Below are 17251 nucleotides of genomic sequence, written 5' to 3'. Positions count from 1 at the left end.
TGTGTTCCTTGCATATTATGAGAGAAAGGGCATTAGAATTATTCCAAAAAGCATTATTATGGATAAAAATATTGTAAATAACAGTAAGAAAACATGATGCCACATGGATGTATCAGCTCCCCCAAGCTTAGACCTCGCTTGTCCTCAAGCGAAAACCGAAATCGAAAAACATGCCCACATGCTTTGAGAGAGAGGTGTCAATAAAAACAAAATACGAACATAGAAGCATCATGTTGATTATTATAACAACAACAAAATTAAACATAGGACTTTTATCATAGGACTTGCATCATATACTTCTCATGAATAAGTAATAGTTCATCACACAATCAAAGTATAAAGCAAAAACTTTATTAGAAACCAACAAACTATGTTCTTAGTCAACTTTGAAACTACAATTCATCATCTTTTCAGGAAGAGTCACATGTCGGAGCCTTTAAAGCAAGTCCACATACTCAACCATCATATGGTCTTCTATGATTGCTAACACTCACCTTGTACCCATGAACAAAACGTTTCAATCGGGGACATAGAAAGATAGGGGCTTATAATTTCGCCTCCAAACATGCTCACCTCAAGGGTGATGTCAACAATAATAACTCATGCTGTCTATATTCAATTGTACATATGTGCCTAGATCTTTCATCACCACATGATGCTTGCCAAAAGAGAGAATAAAAAGGAATAGAAGGAAAAATTTGACTCTTTGCATAAAAGTAAAGGATAGGCCCTTTGCAGAGGGAAGCAGAGGTTGCCATGCGCTTATTTGTTTGCATGCTCAACCCCTTAGTGCAAAAGAACATCACGTTACATTGCCCCTTAAGATGACAACCTTTATTATGCAGTATGTCGCTTTTATTCGTTGTCATCCAAGTTCGTGCAACGCTCAATTTTCTTTTACACTAAAAGATCTCATATATTTAGAAGCAATTTTTATTGCCTTTTGGCACCGATGACAACTTACTTGAGGGATCTTGTTCAATCCCTAGGTAGGTATGGTGGACACTTGAAAAAGATTTGGGATTAACGGTTTTTGGATGCACAAGTAGTATCTCTACTTAGTACAGAATTTTTGGCTAGAAAAGATAGGGGGGAAGCATCACATTTTAAAGGATCTATGACAATATGACTTCTATGTGAATATAAACAAACATAAACCATTAAGTTGTCTTCCTTGTCCAACGTCAACAATTTTGGCATATAATATTTTGATGAGGGCTCACAATCACAAAAGATCTTTAGGATAGTATATCTATATGTGAATATTATCTTCCCTTATTAATTCTTTCATGAGTTGCATCATTGACTAATGCTATGTTTGTCAATCTCTAATAAAATTTTCTTACCTATACTTTTCCTTATGTGGTGCTATCACCTACCATAGGATTGGTATATAATCTTAATGACTTATTTCCCCTCTTTTATTTATTTCCTTTCTCTTTTTCTTTCCTTCTTATTTATTTTCTTTATTATTTCTTTTTTTTATTTGCAACATGAACGTAAAGAAAGCAAAAACTAAAACTAACTTTATTATATGACTTGCACAATATTACAAGGATAGATCACTAAGCAAACTTTCAAATAAGAAAGGATTGAACTAAACTTTATTTCATATAAAAGCAAAAGATTGAACTAAGATAAATAAAAGAAAAAGGGTAGTGGGGTGATACGGTACTAGGGCACCTCCCCCAAGCTTGGAGGAAGCCAAGGGGACTGCCCATACCCGATACTCAGTTCTCCTTTGGTGGTGAAGAAGGTGATGGTGGTTATGAAGCGATCTTGTCTTTAAGGGCCAAGAGATCCTGCAACCGACGGATGACGCTCCGAAGATAGACGATATGCTCTTGATGCAGAATATTTTCACGAGTGAGACACTTATTTTGTATGCGAACCATTTCAAAAGCACGAAAAGCTTTAATCTTAGCATGAGTAAGGTGAGTAAGATATGGTTTAAGGATATCTTCCTCCTCCTCCTCGGCCAATAGTGCTTGTGTTGCCACCGGGGATGGATCCATGGTAGTTTCCTTGCCCTTGTCTCTTTTGATAACGTTCGTGGGCTCCTCCCTCTTCGTCTCGATCTTCATCAGCCAAGCATCTTCTTCCATATGGTTGGAGGAACAGGAAGACATGATGCCTAGCTTGACAAATCTGACCAGGAACAGCAAGAAAAGAGAATGGAGGATTTTCTCCGCGATATAGTGGTTAATGGGTTCGGGAAGTATATATAGATTTTTTTATCTTATAGGACAAGCTTATGGAAGAAAACGGAGTACGGGAGGTGTTCCAGGTGGGCACAACCCACCTAGGCGTCCCAGGCAATCCTGGCGCGCCCTGGTGTATTGTGTCCACTAGGGGACGTTTCCTGGGTGTTTCTTTATTTCCAAAATTTTAAAATATTCCAAAACTGGTAAAATATATTTTGCAGATTTTTCGGAGTCCGTTTACTTACTGTATCACGTACCTCCTTATTTTGATGATTCTGGAGTGTTCCGGAAGGACTCTTTTATGTGTTCTTCCGGTGTCAAAGTTTGTATAATATTGCTTTCAACATTAATAGGCATACCTAAGATATAATGCTTTATTCGTTGTCCATTGACAACCTTCGGGTTAGTACCTTCAAATTTTTTTATTTTGATTGCACCAGACCGGTAAACCTCCTCGATGACATATGGGCCTTCCCATTTCGAGAGGAGCTTCCCTGCAAAGAATCTAAAACGAGAGTGTACAAAAGAACAGATTCTCTGATTTTAAACTCATGTTTTTGAATTCTTTTGTCATGCCATCTTTTAACTTTTTATTTGAATAGCTTTCCATTTTCATAACCTTGGGTTCTCCACTCATCTAATGAGCTTATATCAAATAACCTCTTTTCACCGGCATGTTTGAAATCATAATTGAGTTCTTTAACTGCCCAATATGCTTTATGTTCTAACTCAAGAGGCAAATGACAAGCCTTTCCATAAACCATTTTATAAGGAGACATACTCATAGGATTTTTATATGCTGTCCTATAAGCCCAAAGTGCATCATCTAATTTCTTAGACCAATTCTTCCTGGGCCTATTGACAGTCTTTTGCAAAATTAATTTTATTTCTCTATTGTTGAGTTCAACTTGACCACTAGACTGAGGATGATAGGGTGATGCAATTCTATGGCTAAAATCATATTTAGCAAGCATTTTACGGAAATCACCATGAATAAAGTGTGAACCACCATCAGTCATTAAATATCTAGGGACTCCAAACCTTGGGAAAATAACTTCCTTAAGCATTTTAATAGAGGTGTTGTGATCAGCGTTACTAGTTGGAATAGCTTCTACCCATTTAGTAACATAATCAACAGCCACCAAAATATGTGTATACCCATTAGAGGAAGGAAAAGGTCCCATGTAATCAAACCCCCAAACATCAAATGGTTCAATAGCAAGTGAATAATTCATAGGCATTTCTTGACGCTTACCGATATTACCTATTCTTTGACATTCATCACAATATGAGACAAACATACGAGCATCCTTGAAGAGAGTAGGCCAATGTCGGTGTCAAAACCGGCGGATCTCGGGTAGGGGGTCCCGAACTGTGCGTCTAAGGCGGATGGTAACAGGAGGCAGGGGACACGATGTTTTACCCAGGTTCGGGCCCTCTTGATAGAGGTAAAACCCTACGTCCTGCTTGATTAATATTGATGATATGGGTAGTACAAGAGTAGATCTACCACGAGATCAGAGAGGCTAAACCCTAGAAGCTAGCCTATGGTATGATTGTATGTTGTCCTACGGACTAAAACCCTCTGGTTTATATAGACACCAGAGGGGGCTCGGGTTACACAAGGTCGGTTACAAAGGAGGAGATATACATATCCGTATTGCCTAAGCTTGCCTTCCACGCCAAGTAGAGTCCCATTCGGACACGAGACGAAGTCTTCAATCTTGTATCTTCATAGTCCAACAGTCTGGCTAAAGGATATAATCCGGCTGTCCGGAGACCCCCTAATCCAGGACTCCCTCAGTAGCCCCCAAACCAGGCTTCAATGACGATGAGTCCGGCGCGCAGTGTTGTATTCGGCATTGCAAGGCGGGTTCTTCTCCAATCTTCAAGTGTTCGTAAGCAGTGTCCGGCTCCATAAATGTCGAACCTCTTGGCTTCTGTGCCCAATAAGGGCTATCTCCCACGCGTCAAATGAATACGAGGCGCCAGGGCGTTTCTACATTCGCCCCCTAGCCAGATAAATAAATTGTCTATTGAAGGGATGGGGATTCTTATATCCGATCCATACCATCCTCCCTCCAGCGAGAATCCATCAGAGCGCGTTTCCGAAAGATCCATTCCAGCATGGCCGACCTTCCCAGCTCCTCCTCCCGCCCCCGTAGCCCTAAGCCCGGTGATTGGGAGAGGTGTTCAGTCCCGCACAGTCGATTAGCTGAACTGTAGACTAAGGGATTTCTCCCTCCGGCGTATATGGTGCCCGTTCGAGCCGGGCTTGCCACCTACAATGGCGGGGAGCAAGCGGAGAGCTTTCCCTGTCCCTCCATGGGGGAATGGGTCTGCCTTGTTCCTTATCTACTAAGGGGACTCGGATTTCCAATTCATCCGTTCCTCCGCGGGCTCATGGAGTTCTACGGCCTCTAATTACACAATCTCACCCCTGCCTCCATTCTACACATCGCCGGCTATGTTGCTCTCTGCGAGTTGTTCCTAGGCTGTGAGGCTCACTTTGAGTTGTGGAAAAGGCTATTTTGCCTCGTCCCTCGCACACAGAGGGAATCACTTTATCAAGTGGGCGGAGCCGAAATATGGCGCATCGCCGATACCGGATACCTCTTCGGTACCCCGAAGAAGCCATCCGAAGACTGGCCTTCAGAATGGTTTTATATGGAGGACGTTCCCCTTCCGGATCCTGTTCAGCGGGGTCTTCCTGAGTTCAACAATGATCCTCTAAAGAAGCGCCGAAGTTGGCGCCCACGGAGCCCACAGGTGGAAGACAACAGAGAAGTCCTCTATCTGATGAACCGGATCAAAGCACTGGCTCAATCAAGATTGACAATAATCGAAGTTATGTCGATTTGCATAATGCAGGGGGTGCAACCCCTTCAATACTGTGGGCACCCCTTGTGGTGTTTCAACGGGGCGGATGACGCCACCCGCTACGGGCGTAAGGGTCCAGGCGATGCTGCCGCTTTAGCCAAAATTCCGTCCGAATTGTTCAAGGGAGAGGAGGAGGAGTACACCCGCATCAAGCCACGGGATGGATTCTCCATGTACAATCCTCCAAGCTTGGTAAGCTATATCCCCTTACTTCCATTTTCCCGCATTCTTTCTCGTAAGTATTCACCTTGCCAGTTTGCGGCAGGAACTGCGAAAAGCCATAAAGGAGGTCAGCAGCCTCTCTCCACAACCGGAGGACCCTGACCGGGCCCTCGACTCCGGACTCAAAGAAGATCCGATTATCTCGGTGGAGCTGATAGACCGGCAGTTCCATCAGTTAAGCTACGACGATGCCATGGTGGCCATTACGGCCGACTATCCCGGACTGCTCCCTGCATCGCAAGTAAGGAAAACCAAAAATCCCAACTCCAAAACTAGGATCCCCTTTTAGGCACTTCACCAACCATACACACATGGCATCTTTACAGGGAAGGCATTCGGGATGCCCTGCCGAACCCACAGCAACGCGCCAACAGGAGGCACCGAGGCTGGGTAGGCCAAAAAGGAAGGCAGTCAGGACGAAGACGCCGGCGCAAAGGTATAACAAACCCCGCTCCGTGGTTGTTGTCTTTCTCGAAATGTAATGACGCCCGTGTTTCTTTAACAGAAAAAACGCTCGCCGGAATATGTCCGGTGATGTTGCCGATCACGCTTCCACCAGCCGGGCGCCAGGACCGGACATGGAGGCAGAAGCCGATACGGGGCAGGCGCCGGATAATCCCCCTACAGAGGATGCGGATAGATTATCCGCTACAAACTCAGAATTGGAAAGCGCCATGAATCATAGGCGCCGTCGGGCCGTACTCCGTGACGCTTGTTTCTCACCAGAGGCATTTGATGCCTTCAATTCTGGAGAGGCGTACCTCCGTGCCGCTCAAGATGGTCTAGCCAGAGCCACGGATCAGTATGTAAAGGATGTGCGGGTGAGTGAATCTGATGATTTATATGTATCAGTAGCCCCTGAGACTTGAAACAGTTAGCAGAACTGATTTAAGGATCATATTTATTGTGCAGGTTCTTACAGAGAAGAATACTAGCACTACTAGGAAAAGGGCTATAGATGGAATTGACACTAATGGCGCACCACACATGTGGTGCGCCACTACTATATACTAATGGCGCACCATGTGTTGGTGCGCCATTAGTGTCCAAATACTAATGGCGCACCACATCCACGGTGCGCCATTAGTAACAAGATTCTTTTATTTTTTTCAAAACTAGTAATGGCGCACCGTGGGAGTGGTGCGCCATTACTAGTTAAACTAGTAATGGCGCACCACATCCACGGTGCGCCACTAGTAAAGTTTTTTCAAAAAAAAATTCAATTTTTTTTTATTTTTTTTCAAAACTAGTAATGGCGCACCACATCCACGGTGCGCCATTAGTAAAGTTTTTTCAAAAAAAAAATTAAATTTTTTTTATTTTTTTTTCAAAACTAGTAATGGCGCATCGTGGGAGTGGTGCGCCATTACTAGTTAAACTAGTAATGGCGCACCACACCCACGGTGCGCCATTACTAGTTTTCCAAAAATATAAAAAAATTTGAAAAATCATTACTAACTTGGCCCAAAAATTCCCTCGCATGCACCCCCCCTCGTGGACCGCCTTTTCAGTTTAAAAAAATAAAAGAAAATGATGAAAATGTCAAAAAAATAAAAGAAAATAAGTTTCCCATGTGATATGTGGTCTAGTTGTTGGGAAAATTTACAAATATGAATTTCGACTTATTTGCAAAATCTCTCTGGAATTTGTAAAATGGGCATAACTTTTGCATACGAACTCAGATTAAAAAGTTTTCTCTATGAAAAATCATCTACTCGAATTAAAAAGTTTTCTATATGAAAAATCATCTACTCGAAAAGTTTACCACATGTCCACGAGGGTGGGGGCGCGCCTGCCCCCCTAGGGCGCGCCCCCTACCTCGTGGGCCCCCTAGTGCCTCTCCGACTCCAACTCCAACTCTATATATTGTGTTTCGGGGAGAAAAAAATCAGAGAGAAGAATTCATCGCATTTTACAATACGGAGCCGCCGCCAAGCCGTAAAACCTCTCAGGAGGGCTGATCTGGAGTCCGTTCGGGGCTCCGGAGAGGGGAATCCGTCGCCGTCGTCATCATCAACCATCCTCCATCACCAATTTCATGATGCTCACCACCGTGCGTGAGTAATTCCATCATATGCTTGCTGGACGGTGATGGGTTGGATGGGATCTATCATGTAATCGAGTTAGTTTTGTTAGGTTTGATCCCTAGTATCCACCATGTTCTGAGATTGATGTTGCTATGACTTTGCTATGCTTAATGCTTGTCACTAGGGCCCGAGTGCCATGATTTCAGATCTGAAACTATTATTTTTTCATCAATATATGAGAGTTCTTGATCCTATCTTGCAAGTCTATAGTCACCTATTATGTGTTATGATCGGTTAACCCCGAAGTGACAATAATCGGGATACTTACCGGTGATGACCGTGGTTTGAGGAGTTCATGTATTCACTATGTGTTAATGCTTTGTTCCGGTACTCTATTAAAAGGAGGCCTTAATATCCCTTAGTTTCCGTAAGGACCCCGCTGCCACGGGAGGGTAGGACAAAAGATGTCATGCAAGTTCTTTCCATAAGCACGTATGACTATATTTGGAATACATGCCTACATTATATCAATGAACTGGAACTAGTTCTGTGTCACCCTAGGTTATGACTGTTACATGATGAACCGCATCCGGCATAATTCTCCATCACTGATCCATTGCCTACGAGCTTTTCATATATTGTTCTTCGCTTATTTACTTTCCCGTTGTTATTGCTATCATCACTGCAAAATACCAAAAACATTACTTTTACTATTGTTATCTTTTGTTACTATTACCACTACTATCATATTACTTTGCTACTAAATACTTTGCTGCAGATACTAAGTTTCCAGGTGTGGTTGAATTGACAATTTGGCTACTAATACTTGAGAGTATTCTTTGGCTCCCCTTGTGTCGAATCAATAAATTTGGGTTGAATACTTTACCCTCAAAAACTGTTGCGATCCCCTATACTTGTGGGTTATCAAGACTATTTTCTGGCGCCGTTGCCGGGGAGCATAGCTCTATTCTTTGAGTCACTTGGGGATATATATCTGCTTATCATTATGAAGAACTTGAGAGATCCAAAAACCAAGATCTATCCCTTAACTACGAGGGGGGGGGGTAAGGAACTGCCATCTAGCTCTGCACTTGATTCACCTTTTGTTTTGAGTAAGCTTGCGACACCTAAAACTGCTTCTGTTATTCGTTCTGATATGTCGCATGTTATTGATGATGCTACTTCTGCTATACATGATACTTATGATGAAACTACTTCTGTGCTTGATACTATTGTGCCACTTGGTGAATTTCTTGATGAACAACTTGCTAGGGCTAGAGAGATTGAAAATATTGAATCTGATAATACAGATGAAAGTGATGATGAAGAATCACTTGTTATTCCTGAGGGTTTATGTTTTTATCAAGAAGCTTCTTTAGCTATTTTATCTTGCAAATATAGAAGCAAACTTAAGAGGTTATTAGTTAAATGGAACAAGCAATCTCTAAATGCTAGAATGAAACCTGGCCCTGCTTTTGCTACTTCACCTATTTGTGTTACCGATAAGGATTATGAACTCTCTATTGATCCTGATATAATTACGTTGGTTGAATCTGATCCTTTTCATGGCTATGAATCTGAAACTATGGTGGCACATCTTACTAAATTAAATGATATAGCTACCCTGTTCACTAATGACGAGAGAACTCACTACTTTTATATCCTTAAAATATTTTCGTTCTCATTAAAGGGTGATGCTAAGATATGGTTTAATTCTCTTGATCCTGGTTGTGTGCGTAGTCCTGAGGATATGATTTATTACTTTTCTGCTAAATATTTCCCTACTCATAAGAAACAAGCTGCTTTAAGGGATATATATAATTTTGTGGAAATTGAAGAAGAGAGTCTCCCACAAGCTTGGGGGAGGCTTCTCCAATTACTTAATGCTTTGCCTGATCATCCTCTTAAGAAAAATGAAATACTTGATATCTTTTATAATGGACTAACCGATGCTTCCAGAGATTACCTGGATAGTTGTGCTGGTTCTGTTTTCAGGGAAAGAACACCGGATGAAACTGAAATTCTATTGAATAATATGTTGACAAATGAAAATAATTGGACACCTTCGGAGCCAATTCCTGAGCCTATTCCTAAACCAACTCCGAAGAAGAGGGGTATTCTATTTCTTAGTCCTGAAGATATGCAAGAGGCAAAGAAATCTATGAAAGAAAAAGGTATTAAAGCCGAAGATGTTAAGAATTTACCTCCTATTAAAGAAATACATGGTCTTAATTTACCGCCTATTGAAGAAACATATGATCTTAATCCTTTACCTATTTAAGAAACTCATGGTCTTGATAACCCGACACAGGTAGTAAAGGTAAATTCTCTCTATAGATATGATAAAGCTGAAATTCCATTTACTAAGTTTGCTAGCCCATGCTTAGATGAGTTTGATAAATTTATGGCTAAGCAAGAAGACTTTAATGCTTATTTTGGTAGACAATTGAAATACAATTCAAATATGCTAGAACACTTGGGTGATTATATGGCTAATGTCAAAGGTGAACTTAAACTTATTAGTAAACATGCTTCTATGGTTACCACTCAAGTAGAACAAGTAATTAAAGCTCAAAATGATTTTCTCAATGAATTGAATAGTAAGGATAATGATAATGTTGTTAGAGTTATGACTAGAGGTGGTAAAATGACTCAGGAACCTTTGTATCCTGAAGGCCACCCTAAGAGAATTGAGCAAGATTCTCAGAGAAATAATATAGATGCACCTAGTCCTTCTAAAAGGAAGAAAAAGAAAAATGGTAGGACTTTGCATGCTTCTAGTGAGCCTATTACTGAAACACCTGAGAATCCAAATGATATTTCTCTTTCTGATGCTGAAACTCAATATGGTAATGAACCTTAAACTAGTAATAATGTTAATGATAATGCTCATGATGATGCTCAATCTAGCAATGATAATGATATAGAAATTGAACCTGATGTTGATCTTGATAACCCACAATCAAAGAATCAATGTTATGATAAGAAAGACTTTGTTGCTAGGAAACATGGTAAAGAAAGAGAACCATGGGTTCAGAAACCCATGCCTTTTCCTCCCAAACCATCCAAGAAAAAGGATGATGAGGATTTTGAGCGCTTTGCTGAAATGATTAGACCTATCTTTTTGCGTATGCGATTAACTGATATGCTCAAAATGAATCCTTATGCTAAGTATATGAAAGAAATTGTTACAAATAAAAGAAAGATACCAGAAGCTGAAATTTCCACCATGCTTGCTAATTATACTTTTAAGGGTGGAATACCAAAGAAACTTGGAGATCCATGAGTACCCACTATACCATGCTCTATTAAAAGAAACTATGTTAAAACTGCTTTATGTGATCTTGGAGCCGGTGTTAGTGTTATGCCTCTCTCTTTATATCGTAGACTTGATTTGAATAAGTTGACACCTACTGAAATATCTTTGCAAATGGCTGATAAATCAACTGCTATACCTGTTGGTATTTGTGAGGATGTGCCTGTTGTAGTTGCAAACGTTACTATTTTAACGGACTTTGTTATTCTTGATATTCCCGAGGACGATATATAGTATGTCTATTATTCTTGGAAGACCCTTTTTGAATACTACAGGGGCTGTTATTGATTGCACTAAAGGAAATGTCACTTTTCATGTTAATGGTAATGAGCATACGGTACACTTTCCGAGGAAACAACCTCAAGTCCACAGTATCAATTCTATTGGAAAAATTCCATCGATTATATTTGGAGGTTTTGAATTTCCTCTTCCTACTGTCAAGAAGAAATATGATATTCTTATTATTGGGGATGTGCATATCCCCGTTGAGGTAACATAGTGTTATTCGAAATTTCTCTGGTTCCATGTTATTCGGAATGAGTTCGTTAACAAGACTTGATCAACCTTGTTAGTGGATTCCTTTTGATGATCATGAGATGGATGAAACTAGAAGGCACAACCTTTTGTACCCTTCTTTTTACTTTATGTTATTTATATTAAATAAAATAAAAACAAATATTTTTCTGTCTATTATGTGATTATCCGTGCAATATAAAAAATACCCCGAAAATAAAAGTTCTCTAAATGCCCTGAAATTTAAATATGATTTTTTCTAGAATATTTGAGAATATTTGGCACTTAGAACACAGCAGGGGGGTCAACCACCTGCCCACGAGGGTGGAGGGCACGCCCTACACCCCTGGGCGCGCCCCCTGTCTTGTGGGCCCACGGTGGCCCTCCTCCACTTATTCTTTCACCCACACACTCCTTCTTCCTCCCCCAAACACGAATAACCAGCTCAAACCCGAGTCCAAGCTCGTTTTGCTGCCATTTTGATCTCCTTGCTCAAAGCACATCTCACAAAACTGCTTGCGGAGATTGTTCCTTGGTATGTGACTCCTCCATTGGTCCAATTAGTTTTTGTTCTAGTGCTTTATTCATTGCAAATTTTTGCTCCTTAGGTGACCCTGTTCTTGAGCTTGCATGTCAAATTTATATGGTCAAAAGTAGTTTTAATGCATGATATAGGCCCTAGGCACTTGTAGGAGTAGTTGCTATCAATATTATTGAGTTTGGTTTACTTTTATTTTGATGTTACTAAAAAATTTCAGAATTTTTCAGAAAATGATGAAGAGACTTTTGAGGGGCTCATCGAGCCAAAGCTCGAAGGAAAAGGCACCGAAGCCTAAGTATAATCTTCCTCGCACCGCGGAGGTTCGGGCGTGTGAATGGCCTTCCGATGATTTCTTGAGAGCAGCCGGGATTTATGAAGATTTTCATGAATTGGCTAAGAATGCAGGCCTCACCGCTTTCCTCCACGACCAATGCGATCAGTATCTCTTACTCACAAATATATTTGTGCAAAATTTTCATTTCCATTCTAGGAGCTCACACCTACGGTGGAGTTTTATTTATATGATGAGCATAAGGATATGTCACTTTATGATTTTTGTCAGGTTTGTTTAGTCCCTTTTGAGGGCAAGACAGAGGAACCACATCGCGATGATGTGGACGGGTTTATTGATACTATCACTGTAGGGGAAACAAGGAAGGTTTCCGATGCACGAATCACTAGCATACATTTTCCTGTTTTACGCTATTTTGCATTATTTGCTAGTCGTTGTTTAATTGGTCGCGGAAACTGTGGAAAACTTAGTATCCCTGACATTATTATTTTGCTCCACGGTTTATACAGTGATAACTCTGTTAGTATGGGCGGCATTATTGCTAAACGGATAAGTCTAAACCATACCAAGGGCCCCATCTTTGGAGGCATCTATGCTTCACGCCTAGCTGCACATTTTAACATACCTATTAGGCATTATGAGAAGGAAGAAAAAGTGCTGCCTCGTGTTTACTTAGATTATAAAAGTATGGTGGCACATGATTTTATTGTTAAGAATAGGGAAGGAGAGCTTAAATATAAATTGTTCTTTGATAAACATCATCCTGAGACTATTACCCTGCCTGCTCCTTCTTTGTTTGATTTATCTGGAGACCGGTACCTTGTTCTGTTGAAGGCTATTCACGCCTACCAGAACCCTGCACCAGTTATGGAGCCAGAGCCGGAACCACAAGTTGATCCTTCACGACAGTCTAATTACTAGTGGGATTCGGAGATGATCGCCAACCAGTGGCAATCGGAGTCTTCTTCTTCTCAATATGACCCCAACTACTATTATGGATATTCGCCAGGCCAGCCGTGGCCATAGACCAACTTAGGCCAAAAGCCTAAGCTTGGGGGAGTACGTATTTCCCACCGACATTACATTTATGTTTACACACTCATTCCTAGATGTTGGTGCTCATACTTTTTCATTGTATCATCCATGCTAGTTTACTTTCCTTTTTATGCTTTCTTCTTGTGTGTTTAATAAACCTTAAGAAAAACCAAAAAATTTAGTTGTAGCTTTTAATTAGTTTACTTTCCATGCTTGTAGTTGTAATTAAAAAGAAAACCCAAAAGATTTCATGTTCTTCTTTTACTTGTTGGGAGCTATCCCGTGTAAATAGTTTTATTTCTTTTATTTCCTTTGGGGGTCGATAGGAGAAGACCATAATTAAATTGTTGAAGTGGCTCTTAAATACATTATTGTTGATCTGGCAAAAGAGCCCATATTGCCTTGTCTTCTCTTGTTTATTGAATGCTTGCAGATTCCAGCTTAGTCCAATGCACATGCACTACTATTATTATTATTCACATCGTTCAATCGTGCAAGTGAAAGGAAATTATGACGATATATGATGGACTGACTAAGATGAGAAAAGCTGGTATGAACTCGACCTCTTTTGTTTTTTGTAAATATGATTAGCTCATCGTTCCTGATTCAGCCTATTATGAATAAACATGTTTGCAATGACAACTAGAGATCATAGTTCTTGTGCCATGCTTGATTAGCTATGAGTTATAATGGTTTACCTTGCGTGCCAACATGCTATTGAAATGGTTATGATGTGTTATGATAGGGTGGTATCCTCCTCTGAATGATTTAAGTGACTTGACTTGGCGCATGTTCACGCATGTAGTTGAAACAAAATCAACATAGCCTTCACGATATTTATGTTCATGGTGGATTATATACTACTCATGCTTGCATTCGGTGTTGATTAATTTTAATGCATGTTCATGACTGTTGTCGCTCTCTAGTTGGTCGCTTCCCAGTCTTTTGCTAGCCTTCACCTATACTAAGCGGGAATACCGCTTGTGCACCCAATCCCTTAAACCCCAAAGTTATTCCACATGAGTCCACTATACCTACCTATATACGATATCTACCTGCCGTTCCAAGTAAATTTGTATGTGCCAAACTGTAAACCTTCAAATAAATATCATGTTTTGTATGCTCGAATAGCTCATGTGTCAACTAGGGCTGTCTGTATCTTCCATGTTAGGCAGGTTATTCTCAAGAGGAGTGGACTCCGCTCCTCACTCATGAGATAAATGGCTAGTCACCGGGATGCCCAGTCCCATGCTTTATGCAAACTAAATCAAAATAATTGCAAACAAAACTCCCCCTGGGACTCTTGTTAGTTGGACGCACTCATTGTTTTGAGCAAGCCATGGATTGATGCTTGTTGGTGGAAGGGGGAGTATAAATTTTACCATTCTGTTTGGGAACCACCCATAATGTGTGTAGCATGGAAGATATCACCATCTCTTGGTTGTTATGTTGACAATGAAAGTATACCGCTCAAAATATTATTCACCTCTATTTCAAAACCGAGCTCTGGCACCTCTACAAGTCCCTGCTTCCCTCTGCGAAGGGCTTATCTATTTACTTTTATGCTGAGTCATCATCCTCTTATTAAAAAGCACCAGTTGGAGAGCACCGCTGTCATTTGCATTCATTACTGTTAGTTTACATTGAGTATGACTTGACTGGATCTCTTTTACCATGAATTACAATGTCTAGTCAGTCCTTGGTCTTTAAAGGTGCTCTGCATTTATGTTTTGCGGTCTCAGAAAGGGCTAGCGAGATACCACCTTGTTATATCATATTATGATTGTTTTGAGAAAGTGTTGTCATCCGAGATTTATTATTATTGCTCGCTAGTTGATTATGCTATTGAAATGAGTAAACTTGAGACCTAAGCATTATTGTGAATGTGGTTAGTTATGATCTTTGCGGAAAACTTGAATGCTGGCTTTACATATTTACAACAACAAGAGCAAACCGAGTTTGTAAAAGTTTTTCTTTATCACTTTCAGTTTGTCAACTGAATTGCTTGAGGACAAGCAAAGGTTTAAGCTTGGGGGAGTTGATATGTCTCCGTCGTATCTACTTTTCCAAACACTTTTGCCCTTGTTTTGGACTCTAACTTGCATGATTTGAATGGAACTAACCTGGACTGACGCTATTTTCAACAGAATTACCATGGTGTTATTTATGTGCAGAAACAAACGTTCTCGGAATGACCTGAAACTTCACAGAACAACTTATTGGAAAATATAAAAAATACCTGCAAAAGATGAAGGCCAGGGGGCCCACCACCTGTCCACGAGGGTGGGGGGCGCGCTTGCCCCCCTAGGGCGCGCTCCCTACCTCGTGGGCCCCCTGGTGCCTCTCTGACTCCAACTCCAACTCTATATATTGTGCTTCGGGGACAAAAAAAATCAGAGAGAAGAATTCATCGCATTTTACGATACGGAGCCGACGCCAAGCCCTAAAACCTCTCGGGAGGGCTGATCTAGAGTCCGTTCGGGGCTCTGGAGAGGGGAATCTGTCGCCATCGTCATCATCAACCATCCTCCATCACCAATTTCATGATGCTCACCGCCGTGCGTGAGTAATTCCATTGTAGGCTTGCTGGACGGTGATGGGTTGGATGGGATCTATCATGAAATCGAGTTAGTTTTGTTAGGGTTTGATCCCTAGTATCCACTATGTTCTGAGATTGATGTTGCTATGACTTTGCTATGCTTAATGCTTGTCACTAGGGCCCGAGTGCCATGATTTCAGATCTGAACCTATTATGTTTTCATCAATATATGAGAGTTCTTGATCCTATCTTGCAAATCTATAGTCACCTGTTATGTGTTATGATCCGTTAACCCCGAAGTGACAATAATCGGGATACTTACCAGTGATGGCCGTAGTTTGAGGAGTTCATGTATTCACTATGTGTTAATGCTTTGTTCCAGTACTCTATTAAAAGGAGGCCTTAATATCCCTTAGCTTCCGTAAGGACCCCGCTGCCACGGGAGGGTAGGACAAAATATCTCATGCAAGTTCTTTCCATAAGCACGTATGCCTATATTCGGAATACATGCCTACATTATATCAATCAACTGGAGCTAGTTCTGTGTCACCCTAGGTTATGACTGTTACATGATGAACCGCATCTGGCATAATTCTCCATCACTGATCCATTGCCTACGAGCTTTTAATATATTGTTCTTCGCTTATTTACTTTCCTGTTGTTATTTCTATCGTCACTACAAAATACCAAAAACATTACTTTTACTATTGTTATATTTTGTTACCGTTACCACTACTATCATATTACTTTGCTACTAAATACTTTGCTGCGGATACTAAGTTTCCTGGTGTGGTTGAATTGACAACTCAGCTGCTAATAGTTGAGAGTATTATTTGGCTCCCCTTGGGTTGAATACTTTACCCTCGAAAAGTATTGTGATCCCCTATACTTGTGGGCTATCAGCCGGGGCGGCGGCGGACCGACGGTGGGGAGTTGTTTCGGGGCGGCGAGGCGGCGGGGGAGCGCCGCCGGCCGTAGGCCGCGGGGGCAGTCGGTTCGGCCGGTGGTGGATGGCGGCTCAGGGGGTGCAGGTTGAAGATGAACTGCAGCCCCTCCCTAAGCTACATGTGAAGTGCCTCTCTGCTACCATTGCGTTCAGTTTCGACAGTAACATTCAGATTCCACGGTAAATTTTAGTTTTGACAGTTAAGTTCAGAGTCAATAGTTTTTACCTCATCTGTTGTAGTTGTCGGCGTTCTGGGAACGGGGGTCCCCAGACTTGCCTGCCTGCGGCCTGCGGCGTGGCTCAAAGGGGGCCCAGCACGGCCCGTCTTCATCGACGCAAACCCAAGACCCTCGCGAGGGGCCAAGCCTCGCGGGGCAGACGACATGGAGCTTCCTCAGGCACGGCCACATCAGGCTGGCTCGCGAGGAGGCGGAGAGATCAAGGCAGGGTACCTCACGAGGTGCCCGTGACGCAAGCCATGACGACCAAGGGCGCCAGGCGGGCGCCAGCCTGCGCAGTGTCCTCCTTTCCTCTTTGGTGCAAAGGGAGCAAGCGCAGATGAAGAGCATCAAGCAAAGGCACCCGTTTCGGTGCAACGAGACCAAGACCAGTCCAATGGCAGGGAGGAAGTCATTGTGGAGCCCAAGCCAGCGTCACCACCAGAGCCTTTGGCAGGCGAGGACCAACTTTAGTCAGGATAAGTGTACCAGATGTTCCCCTTCAAAATGGCCAATTG

Source organism: Triticum dicoccoides, chromosome 5A, assembly GCF_002162155.2.
Source record: "Triticum dicoccoides isolate Atlit2015 ecotype Zavitan chromosome 5A, WEW_v2.0, whole genome shotgun sequence".
Classification (NCBI taxonomy): Eukaryota; Viridiplantae; Streptophyta; class Magnoliopsida; order Poales; family Poaceae; genus Triticum; species Triticum dicoccoides.
Note: the sequence above shows the minus strand (reverse complement) of the source record.